General features: G+C 46.2%; 1 protein-coding gene across 3 annotated transcripts in view; it reads left to right on the top strand.

Moving 5' to 3' along the window:
* EPHB1 (EPH receptor B1) overlaps positions 1-14,695 on the top strand; it is a 430,500-nt gene that overhangs the window by 145,588 nt on the left and 270,217 nt on the right. The window lies entirely within an intron of this gene.

Raw genomic sequence — 14,695 nt, 5'->3', positions numbered from 1 at the left:
TATAATCTATTTTATTATCAGTTCTTTTTGTGCTAACAACATTTATACATTTATAATTTAAAATTTATATTTAATTTATAAACTAAACCTTGTCCTTGGAATGTTTGCTTAGGAGAGGACCATATAGGGTTCGGTACTATTCGCAGTTTCAGGCCCCCGCTGGGAGTGCTGGAACATGTCCCCCATGGATAAGGAGGACGACTGTACTTTTGGGAGTATAAAGGAGCAGGCCCAGCATTTGGAATCAGTTGTCCTGGGCTATTTCCATTTTCCTTGAAGTTCTTTAACTTCTCTGAGCCCATTTTCTGCCTCATCACCTGGGTAATGTGACATTTTATTTATACAGTGGATGGCAGGATTAAATAGTGTTTACCTTCTTTGTAAACTCTGAAGCTCGGTCAGTAGCACTTGCCCTGACTAGTACTAGTAGTTGCAGTGACTCTTGTTTGAGGGACTTAACTTGCATAGAATTAACCGACGACGGGGGTGGGGGGTGCTGAGATGCGAGATCAGCATTCTAGCTTTTCTGTTTGGCTCTGGCATGAATGCCATCGGAGGGTGAACCTCGCTGTTAATAACCATGCTATTGTTAGTAATAGCGATAACCACCCCTACTGCTAGTCACCCATCATTAAGTACCAGCTGCATACCAGGCACTGAAATTACTTGTATGACCTCACTGGATTTTCACCAGGACCCTGCAAGCCAGGTGGTATTTCTCCCATTTTACAGAGCAGACATTGAGGCTGAAGGCAATTACCCAGAATCATAGGACTGCTTAGAGGTTTCACTGAGGCTGACCCCAGGCCAATCGGGACGCAAAGCTTACTCTTCTTCTTTTTTTTTTTTAATGTTTATTTATTTTATTTATTTATTTTGAGAGAGAGAGAATCCCAAGGAGGCTCCACGCTGTCAGCAGGGAGCCCAACATGGGGGCTCAGTCTCGGGAACTGTGAGATCATGACCTAAGCCGACATCAAGGGTCAGATGTTCAACCGACTGAGCCACCAGGCACCCCCCACAAAGCTTAGCTTACTCTTGTACCTCTGCTCCTGAAGATGTGTTAGGAAGGGATCTCAGAGTCATATGTCATTGAGAAACTGGAGAACAGGGGTGAGGTAAAAGTTTCCTTGTTTTCTACAAAGGGAAAAGGTAGATTTGAAACCCATGTGCTAGTGAGTAGTGCACATTTTAAGCACCCCATGAATTTATTTTTAAATGTTTATTTATTTTTGAGAGAGAGATCACCAGTGGGGGAGGTGCAGAAAGAAAGTGGGATAGGGGATCCAAAGTGGGCTCTGCGCTGACGGCAGAGAGCCAGATGTGGGGCTCCGACTCAGGAACCGTGAGATCATGACCTGAGCTGAAGTCGGATGCTCAACCAACTGAGCCACCCAGGTCTCCCCCTGCTGTGAATTGTTTTTTACAGCAAGCTGTATGGGAAGAGGTGGAACAGACGCTTTGTGACATATGGGGCTCAGGGTCCAGGAGGACTTGGAGGAGGACCAGGTAAGGGCTGGCTGGGATCCAGAGGAGGGCACAGGTCGTCCCTGGGGATGGCTGGCTCTAGGCGAAAATGGAGGAGCCTGGGGGTCAGCTTCCACCCCCAGGCCTTGGCAAATATTCAGGAAGTGAGGACTCTAGGAAGGGAGACACATGAGGGGATGGGCTCTAGTGAGTTGCTTTGTCCCATCCAGTGGCCTCTTGTCACTTCTGTAGAAGCAGTGCCCGCTCCACTTGAGATGCTGTTCTGCCGCTCTCATGGCAGGGAGTTCTAGTCATGGCACATCCTCACCTCCGTGGACACACTGTCCCACTCACCACTCTGGTGGGGACAGGCATGCCCGACATTTCCCAGTGTCACAAAGGACAACCAACATGAAAGATGTTGGAGTTAAGATTTAAACTTATCCTGCCGATGGAGAGCTCTGCTGTCAAACTGACATGGTTGATGGTAATGGGCTTCATTTGCATTTATATGTGAACAGCTCATTATGCAGCCAACAAGCCCCAGGGTGACCCAGGTGGGCAGTGCCTCAGGTGGTGGGGACTTGCATGTGGCTGGTCACATTTTTGTGGGGACTGACCATAGGATGCAGAAGCAGGAGAGGCCAGACTGAGCTGGTGGTATTTGGAGCAATCCAGGTGCAAGTCACAGGTGATGGTGGCCCCATTGTGTGCTGTGCTGGCCTGAGTACATCTGCCATCATGGGCTCATTCTGGGAGCTGAGTTTTAAAAAAAATATTGGAAAGTCTGGAGCATGCCTAGTAGAGGGTGACCAGAATGTTCGTGGACCTGGGAAACATCAGTCCAAAGACAGTCTGTAGCAAAGTCTGCGAGGCAAAGGAGTAAGATCGAAGTCCTCCCTGGGCTTCCCAGAACCACACTCTAGCAGCTGCAGTCCCAGGAAAAAAAGTCCCCTGAAGTGGGTCCTACATAGTGACCACATTCTCACAATTGGGAGGGAGTAGGCAAGATAGAGGACAGTGTGTTCTCTTTCCAGGCTCGATTTGACTTTATAGCACCCTGAGAATGGGAATTCTCCCCCACCCTGAGAATGGAACAAAGCCAAGAACTTTAGGAAGGCCAGCCTCTTCCTCCCCCCATGGCTTGCTCTCTTGTTTCCGGGGTGGCTCCAGCTGGCCACAGCCAGCCTGGCCCTCATGCAGTCAAAACTCTGTGCACTCATGCACTGAGGAACCCATTCCCCCAGGCTCTAACCCAGTGCTCCAGCCCAGCCCCAGCCCGGCCCCCTCTGTGCGTTCTGAGCAGAGATGGCTCCAAGCTGCTGGGAAAAGTCATCAGTTTCTTCTGGTGGTAACTCTGCTCCTCGGCGGTGGAACCCAGATCTGGGCAGAGCAGGATTAGGCAGCTGGGGCCTGGGGCCCTGCAGCTCCCGCCCCTGCCTTGTTCGACAAGGCCTTGTTGGACAGCAGCGAGGACCACATTCAATCGACAGCTTAAGATAATCACATGTGTGAGGCACTGGGATAATGACAGCTGAATACCCTGCCATGGTTGCCATAGTGACCAGCCAAGCACTGGTTCCCTCCTTTTTTTTTTTTTCTTTCTTGTTTTCTGGGCCTCCTTGTTATAGGGCTGGCTGGTGGGGTGGGGGCTGAGTTTGGGAAATGGGAAAGAGGAGGAAAGGGGGAGGGGAGCCCCAAGAGGGGCAGCCCATTATACTCTCTTTAAATACCCCAGCTGGAGGTGTTTTAAATCCCAACAGAGACAGAGAGAAACAGTGTCTTAATCCCTAGCTCCCTGTGAATTATTGAAAGGGATCTTGTCAGAACGATGAATTTGTCACTGTTGCAGTGTCAACAGCAGCAGCAGCAGCTGTCATAATGGCTGAGGACCCCACTCCAGGCAGAGCCTGGTACGAAATGCTGCTGCCTGGTGGAAGTTCCAGTGGCCTGGGGGCTGTGGACAAGGAGCCCCCTCCGGAGGCACAATCCTGCAGTGTTTCTCCCAGCAAGCTGACGGAGACCTGGGTGTGAAGTGTGCCAGGATGCAAAGAGATGCATGCCATCTGGACCTTGGGCCCAGTCAGCCTCGCTCTCTGTTGGTGTGATCTCTGAGCAGTGAGAGGCGTCACCCTGGCTGGGAAGGTGCAAAGCCGACCGGTGCTCATGAGACAATTGGTGTATGGGCATACCCAAGGGAGGGCACACAGGCCCTACCCGGGCCACAGCCAGCACCCCCAGCCACACACGGGCACATATATACACATATGCATGTGTGCATGTGCCAAAGATGATGCACAGGTGCAAAAAACCAGACAGCCAGGAAAGAGTCCTAGATAGTACACACCATGGAAGAAAAGCCAGGACTTTTAAGGAAAAATAACAGAACTGTGCTCAGGGAGAGACTAAGCATGTGTCTCTGGAGGGCTGATATCCATAATAACTGACTTACAGGGGTCTCTTATTCAGATTTAAGTACTTTATGTGAATTGTCATATTTAATCCTCACATTGAATCCTCATGAGGTAGGTACCCCTGTGTCCCTGTGATAGAGGAACAGCCGGGGCTAAGAGAGGGGTGAAGACTTGCCTGTGGTCACACACATGGGCTTAGCTGACTCCAGAGTCTGTGCAATTGAACTCTTGTGCTAAACCAGGGGTCACCGTGACTTCTGGGGTCCAGTGTTAGGCACGGTGATGGCAGTGCTTCTTAATTCCAACCCTTTTTTGGTAAGCACAGAACTATGCTTCCCAGGGACACGATGTGTTCCACTAAGGCTGTTTCTCCTGCTTGCAGCTGAAGACAATATTTCTTGCATTTCCCGACCTAAGGTTTTAAATGGATTTTGTAGAGACTCTTAGAGCCTGCATTGGAAACAATGAGTGTGTTTTCCATATTCTAATTATTTCCGTACCTAACTGGGTCCCTCACCCCCTTTCCAGTGCTCTTCTGCATGGCAGAGAGTAAGTAAATCCTTGAGGGAATGCATGGATTTGTACCACTGCAGTATGAAAGCCTTTCCAGGCAGTCCCTGTCTCAGGTAGCCTGTCCAGTTCTTTGGCACATCACGTGGAGCCATGGTAATGAGTGGAGGGTCATTCCTGTCCGCCCAGCCCGGCACATCTGGGAGGTAAATTAAGCCTATTGGGAGGTAAGCTGGTGCTCGCAGCCCTCAGGGGGGCCATTGAGTAAGTGGCTGCCTTGGTTGGTTGGTGCACTAAATGGTAGATCCCTCAGGGCTTGTAGGAATTTATGCCCCATGGACCACATTTTACATTTTAATTAGGCCTCTAGCTTGTCTAATATCCCAGCTCTTTCAGGCCTAGTCTACTGTCTGTACAGGGGCCGCATCCTTGGCATCCAGGCTGCTGGGGTGGCGGCTCTGGCCCAGCGCAGTCTGCTGCCCTGAAGAACCGGTGGCCTCCTGTGGGCTCTGTGAAGTTGTGTACTGTTCGGGTCTCAGTGGGCTTCTTGTTCAGAGAGGCAGCCATCTCTAACTGGGGTCTGAAAGTGGGTCTTTGGGCTTCCTCTGATTGGGCAGTGACAGGCAAGTTCCATATGGATCCATGTTGGCAGCGACTGTTTGCAAAATAACAAGTTCTCTCAAACAGCAGTGTGTGCCCCAATACAGACTGCTGAATGGGACCAAAGCCTATGTGCAATGTCAGATTTCATCTCCTTGTAGTTTGAGCTGGTAGCTGATCATGCTTCAGGGATTGCCTAGTTGAGAGAAGGGAATCCATACTTAAACCTGCCCAGAGGATTCCAGGAGGGGCAAGAAAGGGGGGTGCTGACTGTATGGAGAGGCAGGTTTTGGCTCTTTAGTCCTGGCATTCTGCTGACCAAAGGCAGGATTATTTATCCAAGATGGAGGAGACAATTTCCACACCCTCATGCATCAGTCGGAGGTGGATCCTGAGATTAACATTAACAGTGGTGATGCTGCTGATGGTAGTAGAAATGATAATTGGTACTTAGTGAATGGAGGGTATTTGCAGGCATAGCGCAAAATGAGTTTCTTACATGATCTTTCAGTCTCATGGCACCCACCAAGGTAAATAGTCTTTGCATATGAGGACACTAAAGCTCAGAAAGTCATCCATGGTCACAGAGCTGTAACTGGCAGGGGTGGGGCCCCTTTGTCCTCTGGCAACCTCTCCTGCCTCATCTCCTCCCTTTTCCCCTTGCCCTGTGCAGTTTGGCAGCCACCCTGGCTTCCAGGCTTTCCTGGCAATGTGCTAGGCACACTCCTGCTCTGGAGAGTTCATTCTTCTTCTCTGAGTCTGGAATGCCCCTCCCTCGTGTGCCCTCCAGGCTGGTGGCTCCTGTGTCATTTAGATCTCTGTTAAAAGGCAACGTTCCACGATGACCCCACTACCAGCTGTCACTCTGTCCCCTTACCTGTTTCTCAAGAGTGTTTGACACTGTCTGACTTTATATTATTTATTTGTTTGCTTGTTCATCCTCTGGTTCGCTCTATTAGAGCCCACGGGGGTGGGGACTTTGGTTCACTGCTGGGTCACCAAAACATAGAACACTGCTTGGGAATGTAGTAGATGCTCAATTCTTTATTTAAAAAGTGAGTTAAATGAGCTGGGCTTCATACAATCAGAATGGCTGGGGTCTTATTAGGCTAATAGAGGCCAAAAAGCCCCCTTTGATTATGTCTTCCTCCTAAAGAGCAGTATCCAGAGCAAGTGTCCTTCCTGGCCAGACTGGAGGGAAATGGCTTATTTGGGGGCAGTTCTGGATGCAGCACTGTGGCATTGGGTGGGCATTCAGGAAGGGCAGGGTCTACCCAGGAATGTCGCTGCAGTCCAGGGAGCGTCCAGCTATCACAAATCTTTCCAGAACTCCATGCTTGGAACTAGTCAGAGGCATAAAGTGGAATCAGCTCACTTCTCTAAAGTTCGTTTTATAGTGGCTCTTCATTTTTGAACAAGAAATATTTCTTAGCTTGTTCATTCATCTGACTCATCAGATTTGGCTCCAAATGACTTTTGCCTGTTTCTAAAATCCAGATCCACTCTTGGAGGGTAACGAATGTGTTAGAGTTTCTGATGGTTGTTCTAGAAGGCAGTGTGGATGGACAGATAGATAGAATTCATGGCAGTGGTTTTGTTTTACACACACACACACACACACACACACACACACACGCAGAGCCAGACTGCAGATAGTCAATATGCAACCAGTATGCACTGTTCAAATGTCAGCAGGCACTGCTGCCTACTCCTGAGCACAGACCTGCAAGATCTGATTTCAGCAAACAAGTCTAACAAACCTGGATCTTGGAGGAACCTAGAAGTGTCTTTCTCATACATCAAAGTCATGGTCTTAAAGCCTGAACAAGTACTTTCTAATGGATGTCATTGTTTTCTTTACTATGCTTATCTCAAGGACAGGTGGTCCATTTGCATCAATAATAGAGCCTTTTCAGAGGCTGTTAATATTCTGCTGGGTGTGCAAAGCCGCTTTGTTTCTTCTCCTCCCAGGAACAAGGTAGCCTGGAGTCACCTGCAGTAAGTCCCTAGCAAAGGACCAGGGGCTAAAGAGGTAGAGAAAGTTAAGGAACAGACCAGGGCCTTGTTCATTACCTCAGTCTTCCAGTATTTATTTATTCATTTGCTTATTTATGTTTATTTTTGAGAGAGAGAGAGAGAGAGAGAGAGAGAGAGAGAGAGAGAGAGAGGAGACAGAGGATCCAAAGCAGTTTCACTGCAGAGCCCAATGTGGGGCCTAAACCCATAAATCGTGAGATCATGACCTGAGCTGAAGTCCGATGCTTAACCAACTAGGCCACCCGGGTGCCCCCTTCCAGTATTTACTCAGGGCTAGGTACTGGGACTATGGAGAGGCAACCCCATGGGGAAGATGGAGTTTTACAAAACTCACTGGGGTAGGGGAGTTAAAGAGAATGACTGGTGGAGTGACTAGGAAAGAGAGGGAAGTCAAGTGGGGAAAGGGACACACCTCATAGATGAGCTATGGAGGGGAAGGGAGATGTGGGTTTGGTGCCTAAACCCCGGGATGGGCAACAGAAATGTCCAGAGTGCTTCCTGGAAACCCAGTACAGGGACAAGGTGCCGTCTGTGAGCAGGAGGACCACAGAGAGCTTGGGTAAGCACCAGGTGTTCATCAGGAGGTATCTGGCAGGCAGCTGGGGAAGAGTCTGGGCACTGGGGAGAGGTTAAGTTTGGCGATGTACTCTGTGGTGGTTGCCTTGTGTGTGGACTACATCTCCCAGGGTAAATAGTGAAAGAAGAAAGGACCCCTGAAAAACCAGTCGATTTCAATGTTTCCAGACATTACTGAATAAAAATGCAGTTGTTCCGTATCAGTGCTGCAAAGCTAAATACGTGGAATTATTTTGCTTGTCGAAATCAACTAATAAATTAGTCAAAACATAATTCCCTATCCTCAAGGAGCTCACAGCCTGGTCACAGAATCCAAAGTCATACACAAAGCAATTAATGAATAGTTCAAAATATTGTACTATGAAATGCTAAATTGTATGGAATGAGCTCAATCATGCTATAAGGATTTGGAAAAATGATAGCTGAATACAAGCTAGGAAGGCCTCCTGGAGGAAAGAATACCCAAGCCCCCTCACAGGAGGGAGCTACATAGAGAGTTTGGCTTTGCCCCCCATCAACTGCCTGACTTCAGGCCAACTATTGAATGGCTCTGGGCTTCAGTACGCACATTTGTTAACGAAAGGTTTTGGTCAACACGATCTACAGTGGTTTCCAGCCAGATCAGTTATTCTCTGGTTCTCTGTCTTGGAGGAGTTGAGATGGGATGAACATGAGAGAAAGGTGTTAGGGCCGGTCAGAGCATCCACAACAACATCAAGAGGCAGGGATGAGCACTGTCTCAATGTGCAGAGTGAGAGGACCTGGCTCTGGTTTGAACCCTTGCCATCTCTTTCCTGGTCTGTTGTCATTACTTTCTGACAAACAGCAAGCCAGGGCATAAGTCCAGGCATTAAGTAATGGCAGCCCTAATGCATGGTCAGGGAATGCAAGAGAGAGGTCAAATAAGAAGAACATTGTTCTGGAAGAAATGGCAAATTATGGTGACAAGGAGGGGTGTATGTTGGACATGGAGGGCACTTTTGGCCTGATACCTGGCTGACTCCAGGATGGAAAATCAAGTGATTCTTGAACGGGGTCCTGGGCCCAAGATTCTGAACCCATCTTAGGACCATTCTCATGATTCTACTCAGACTCCAGCATCAGGGTAGGGATTCCACTTCCTTGGAAGTGTCCCATCTCAAAGATGCCATCTTTGCCTCAACTTAGACATCACTTGTTCATTCACAAATAAACTTGGTCAAGCACATACTGGTCATAGGGATGTAGGGATAAAGGAGTGAGAAGGGTATCCCTGTCTCAGTGGATAGGACAAGCAGGGCCCTCTTGTTGCAATGGGCATGGCATTTGTGGAAAAAAAGAGACCAAACCAGCATTGGTGGGGTATAGAGGTGGAGACTGGACTAAATAACAAAGAGTGTTTTTTTGTTTGTTTTTTTTTTTTTTTAAGCTGGAATCAAGTGTTAGTTACATGTCATAAAATTTATTCATTTGAATTGTACAGTTCAAGAATTTTTAGTAAGTTTGCAGAATTGTGTACTTATCACCACAATCCCATTTTAAAACATTTCTGTCACCTCCAAAAAAGATTCCTCATGCCCATTTGCAGCTACTCCCCATTCCCATCTCCAGTGCCAGGGAAATACTGATACTAATACCTTTCTATTTATAGATTTGCCTTTTCTGGACAGGTCAGGTATATGGAAACATGCAACATATGGTCTCTTGAGTCAAGTTTCTTTCATTTAGCATAATGTTTTAGAGGTTTGTCCGTGATGTTGCATGTACCAACACTTCATTCTTTTTTAGTTCTGATTAGTATTCCATTGTTTGGCCACATCACATTTTGTTTATGTGCTCACTAGTTGATGGACATTAACAAAGGGTCTTGGGTGCCATATTGGAGTCCGATTGAGAGCTCCAAGAAAGGAAGACTTAAGTAAGATTGGGGTGCAGCATTATAAATCTTACCCTCAAAACAAAGATGCACAAGGAATATCCTAGCCTTATTTTCTTTTAGTAAAATTATTTCAAACTCTGAGCTCCCCCATCCTACTGGTTGGTGAGAATTTCAGTCTCAATGGTTCTTTCTACCATGCTTGTCTAGAGGTCCCACTCAGAGCAAATTTGAGAAGGCTGCTACATTCTCCATAGGCCCACAGTCCCCTGAGGCCTGGCCACCTCCAGGTGTCCTGGGCATGCATAAAACTCTGGAGGTGATGGTGACTGCAGGTAATACCGTTCATACCTAATTTTATACACACACACACACACACACACACACACACACACACACACGTATATCTGGGGTTTGATCCTAGAAGTGAATGGCTGGGTCAAAGGGTAGAGAGAGCTATAATTTGAATAAATAAAACCACAATTTTTATAGAGGTTGTACCAATTTGCCCTTCATCTAGCTAGTATCAGAATGATTACTTTCCACACACCCTCCAATATAGTGTGTTATCAAATTTGTCTGACCTGCCCACCCAAAAACAAAGTATCACAACATGGTTAATTATCATTTTGATTATATTGAATGATGTTCAACATCTCTTCACATATTTATGAGCTATCTCTCTTAGTAAACAGTTTGTCAATATCCATGCCTATTTTGCATCTTATTATTGATATATAGATTATCTTTATATATCAGGGGAAATTAACACTTTATCTGTGATAAAGTATAAGTGGTTTCTTCCCAGCGTATTTCCTTTTTTTTTCCTTTTGATTTTACTTCTGGCCATTTCTGTTATGTCACTTAAGAAAAAACTTTGTAGAGCTGAATTGATCAATCTGTTCATTTGTGGCTTCTGTGTTTCATGTCATAATTACTATACATAAATTATCTCCAGGGTTTCTTTTAGTATTTTTCTGGTTTCACTTTTAATGTTTAAATCTTTGCTTCACTGGGAATTTATCCTGAAGTAAGGAACAAGGTATGGATGCAAAGCTGTGTTTTTTTCCCAGATGGCTACTCAGTTATCACAATGATCTTTTTTTTTTTTTTTAATGATGTACCTTTTCCCTGCTTATTTGAGTTGTGGCCAACATTTGAAATGTTGAGAGAAACTGTTGATTTGACTTCTAAAAGATTCCACCAGTCACACGGTCGCCACTAGGCTTGTGAGTCCCCTTGGCTTCAGATTCTTACCAAGACTTGCTATTGTATCTCTTTAATTTTTTGCCAAGCTGATAAGCAAATCATGGTGCTTTGTTCTCATTTTAATGGTAAAAGACAATTATAGAAAGGAACACAGAAGCAGTATGTCCGTTGCCTAGAAGGAGAGGCTGAGAAGCTGCCACTGAACAGAGACCCTTAGGAAATCAGCTTGGGGATAGGCAGTGAGAGTGTGTCACAGGGACCAGGGCTGTTGCAGGCCTTGAGTGAAAGAATCTTGAGTTCTGCACATCCATGGGTAGGATATCCACTCTTGTAAGGAGTTGGGAGTGGTGTGCCCCAGGGACACAGCAGAGCTCAAAGCCTGATGTGTGGAAGAGTGCTAAGGGATACATGGGCCTTGGGTCTGGTCAGGTCTCTCTCTGTCCTCCACCCCACACTCGGCTCAAGAAAACCTAGAGGTTCTACCCCAGATTATCTTTTCAGTTTCCACTGGTTTACTCCAACCTACTGTCCTCTGTTGCCTGTACTACCATACCTGCACCCAGTTGTCCCCACCATCTATTGGGGTGGCCCTCCAACCCAATCTGTACTTTATATCAGATAAATCTTCTAAAACCTCAGCTCTGATCACCTGTACTTTTCCTCACGGAAACTCATCAATGACTTCCAGTTACCCTCAGGATGAAATTCAGAGTTCTTGACCAGACTCACCCTCTCCTCAGTCTTATTCCTGCATCTGCAGTTTTTTTATGACTCTTCTGTCACACAGGCAGCATTACTCAATGGCTCCAGGCCACATTTTCCCACCACAGGGCCTTTGCAATTGCTGTTCCTGGGCCTAGATTCCCCACTCCTCCTCTGTCCCTCTTGGCCCCAGCAAACACACACTTCTTCTAACTTCTATCCGTCCATCCCCTCTCAGTTTGGAGGTTCTTCCCTGACACTCCTCTCTGCATCAGGTACACCCCCTCTCTAGGCACCCTGTAATTTTCCCTCACAGCAGCTAGCACAATTGTAATTATTTAGTTATTTTAATCACCATTTATCTAATTTCTGTTTCTCTTACGAGATTATAAGTGTCATATTGTTGTATCCCCAGTGGTTAATAGAATACCTGGCATAAAGTTGGCATTCAGCAAATATTTTTTTTTCATTGATGAATGAGTGAGGTATAACTATAAAGCAACGAGGCTGACTCCAGATATCACAGACAAATAACAATGTTTGTCCCTCCCTGCTAAGAATGCCATTCCACCCGCCTCTCTGTTTGCCAAAATAATTCTCTTTCTTCAAGGCCCCCGGTCCTAATTGCCGCTTGCCCGGAAGGCATTCATGCCTACTCTAGCCCACTCTGTAAGCATATTTTTCCAACCCCTGTCGTACCTGCTGACAGGAGAATGAAAGAGAGAAAGAAATGAATGTGAGGCTCTGTGATGGCCTTTCCCCAAACAACAGGGAAGTTATTTCCTTTCTCTCAATTTCTCTCTACTCTTTCCCTTTGAATATACAACTGTATTCCTCCTAATTTGCTTTGATCGCTCCCTTAGGAGCTGTCATGGAATCAATTAAATCTGTGTAGATTTTATAACTTGAGGTCACCCAGTATGATTCCTCATTTTACAGATGAGAAAACTGAGGCCCAGAGAGGTTAATGTTTGAAACGATTACCTCTATTGGGTCTTATAATACCAATCAGTGTCATTTTCTAAGATAAATGTTCTCAATATCCCCGCTCCGCAAGAGTATAAACGCCTCATTCTGTCTATTTAAGACCTGCTGGTGGTGACAGTCTCAGTGCTAAGGTGAGCCCTGAAAGGCGGGCTTCCTGTCCTGCTCCCATACAGCGAAGCCGCAGCTGTCTTGAGTGGGTCAACAGCTCTGGCTGGGACAGGTCCCTGCCCTAAATGGGGCCACAGGCTTCACCTGTGCATTGACAAAGGGGCCCTGTGTTTGTGCCGCCACTTCACACAGGCCAACTGAAGTCATGGACTAGGAGTCTGCTGTGCTTAAGCACCTACAGAACAGCAAAAGAAAGCTGTCCTCTCAGAAGTCACGTAGGGTCAACTGGGGAAATGTTATTTCAAAATGGCCACGAAAGGGAGAGAGGTCTGAAAATTGAAACTAAAACAGCTGTCAGAGACTTCTCTGTAATATATTTGCTTCTGGTTCCAGAAGCCCAGGCAAGCAGAACATAACTTTAACAAACACATTTAACTAGGACATTACATAATCTTTAAGAGGAGTTAAAAGTGGTTCCTTGACATCTAGAGAATCGATAAGAAATTAAGCAAAGTTCCAGGTGACGTTTGGCAATGTGCAAGGATCTGGAAAGAACTCACCAAGGACTCCAAGCTGAGGAAGAGACTGACTCCTGGGGGTGCTGGAAGGGGATGGGGGAGAAGAGCCTTGGATAGATTGGTACTCAGGTGCCTCAGTGGCAGGGCCCGGGCGGCAGAAGTGGCCATGAGGTCACTCTTCAGGTCTGGGTGGGCGGGGCCAGCTCTCTACGTGCCTGTTTGTTCTACACACCACGCCTGGTCTCAGATGCTCTGGCGCAAGCTTGAAGGGCAGCCTGGCCCTCCCGCTCCTACAGGGGGCTTAATTCTGTGCAAGAAGCAACTGTGTGTATTTTCCATGCACACAAGATTGACTTCAACTTAAAAACATTTTTTTAATGTTTATTTTTGAAAGAGAGAGAGACAGTGGAGAAAGGGCAGAGAGAGAGAGGGAGACACAGAGTATGAAATAGGCTCCAGTCTCTGAGCTGTCAGCACAGAACCCGACACTGGGCTTGAACTCATGAACCATTAGATCAAGACCTGAGCCGAAGTCGGACACTTAACCGACTGAACCACCCAAGTGCCCTGACGTCAGCTTTTTAAATTAAGAATACTATTTTATATATTTCAGCTCTATACTGTGAATAATAAGCAATTAGCACAATATTTAAAGAAATAGATACTATTTTGTACTTTTACTTTTTGCTACTGCTAAATATTAAAGTCAAGGATCATCATCTGTTTTTTCTTTTCACGTAAGATAAAGTTTAATTTCTTGGGGCGCCTGGGTGGTTCAGTCAGTTGAGCATCCAGCTCTTGATTTTGGCTCAGGTCATGATCTTGCGGTCCATGGGACTGAGCCCTGCATAAGGCTCTGTGCTGACAGCCCAGAGCCGGCTTGGGATTCTCTCTCACTCTCTCTCTGTCCCTCCCCTGCTCACACACACTCGTGCGCGCACACTCTCTCTCTCTCCCACTCCCAAAATAAATAAACATTAAAAAGGAGAAGTTTAATTTCTTCAGTCCCTTATTTGTTTCTGGCAAGCAGAACAGAATTTAATGAACATATTGAAACGTCCTGGGAATACTCTCAGTTCTTGAAGTCAGGGTCCTGAGAGCTCGCCAGTACAGGTAGTGGCTTCCTGTCCCAACCCAAGGAAGAGAGAATGCCCCATGACTCTCCTCCCACCCCTGATGGAAGTGAATTTCTTTGGCCATTCAAAATACCTCTTTCTCCTCTCTATCCTGTCTCTTATGGCCATGTGACCATGGGTGAATTGCATGATATCTTTTCATCTGTAAATTGGGGGTGATAATATCTAGTTTTCAGTGTTAAAGGGAAGATCAAGAGACACCACTTAATAAATGCATTGTTCCTCTTCTCTTTCCCACCTGCAGGGCTGCTAAAAATGAGAGTTTTCTTTTCTAGTGTGAAGCATGCTGTCTCTCCCCTGTTAAGAAGCTCTCCTTCCTCCCTATGTGACATCCTCCAGCATTCTCCTCCATTACATCCCTGCTTTCAGTTTGCACCCAATGAAGCTTGATTTGTTTCCTTAAGCATCTCACTTAGTAGCCCCTACTCCTACCAGTTTTATGGTTTAGCTTTTTCAAAGGAATTGATGTTATAAAACAAAAGTTTATGAGAATCTAAGTTTGTTGAGAGGTTGTGAAAAGCCTTATATTCGTATGCTTTTCACAACTCTAAAGGAACCACCATAAAGAATTAGGTT

The sequence above is a fragment of the Panthera onca genome, chromosome C2 (genome assembly GCF_046562875.1).
Source record: "Panthera onca isolate mPanOnc1 chromosome C2, mPanOnc1 haplotype 2, whole genome shotgun sequence".
Classification (NCBI taxonomy): domain Eukaryota; kingdom Metazoa; phylum Chordata; class Mammalia; order Carnivora; family Felidae; genus Panthera; species Panthera onca.
Note: the sequence above shows the minus strand (reverse complement) of the source record. Positions and strands in the feature narration are given on the sequence as shown.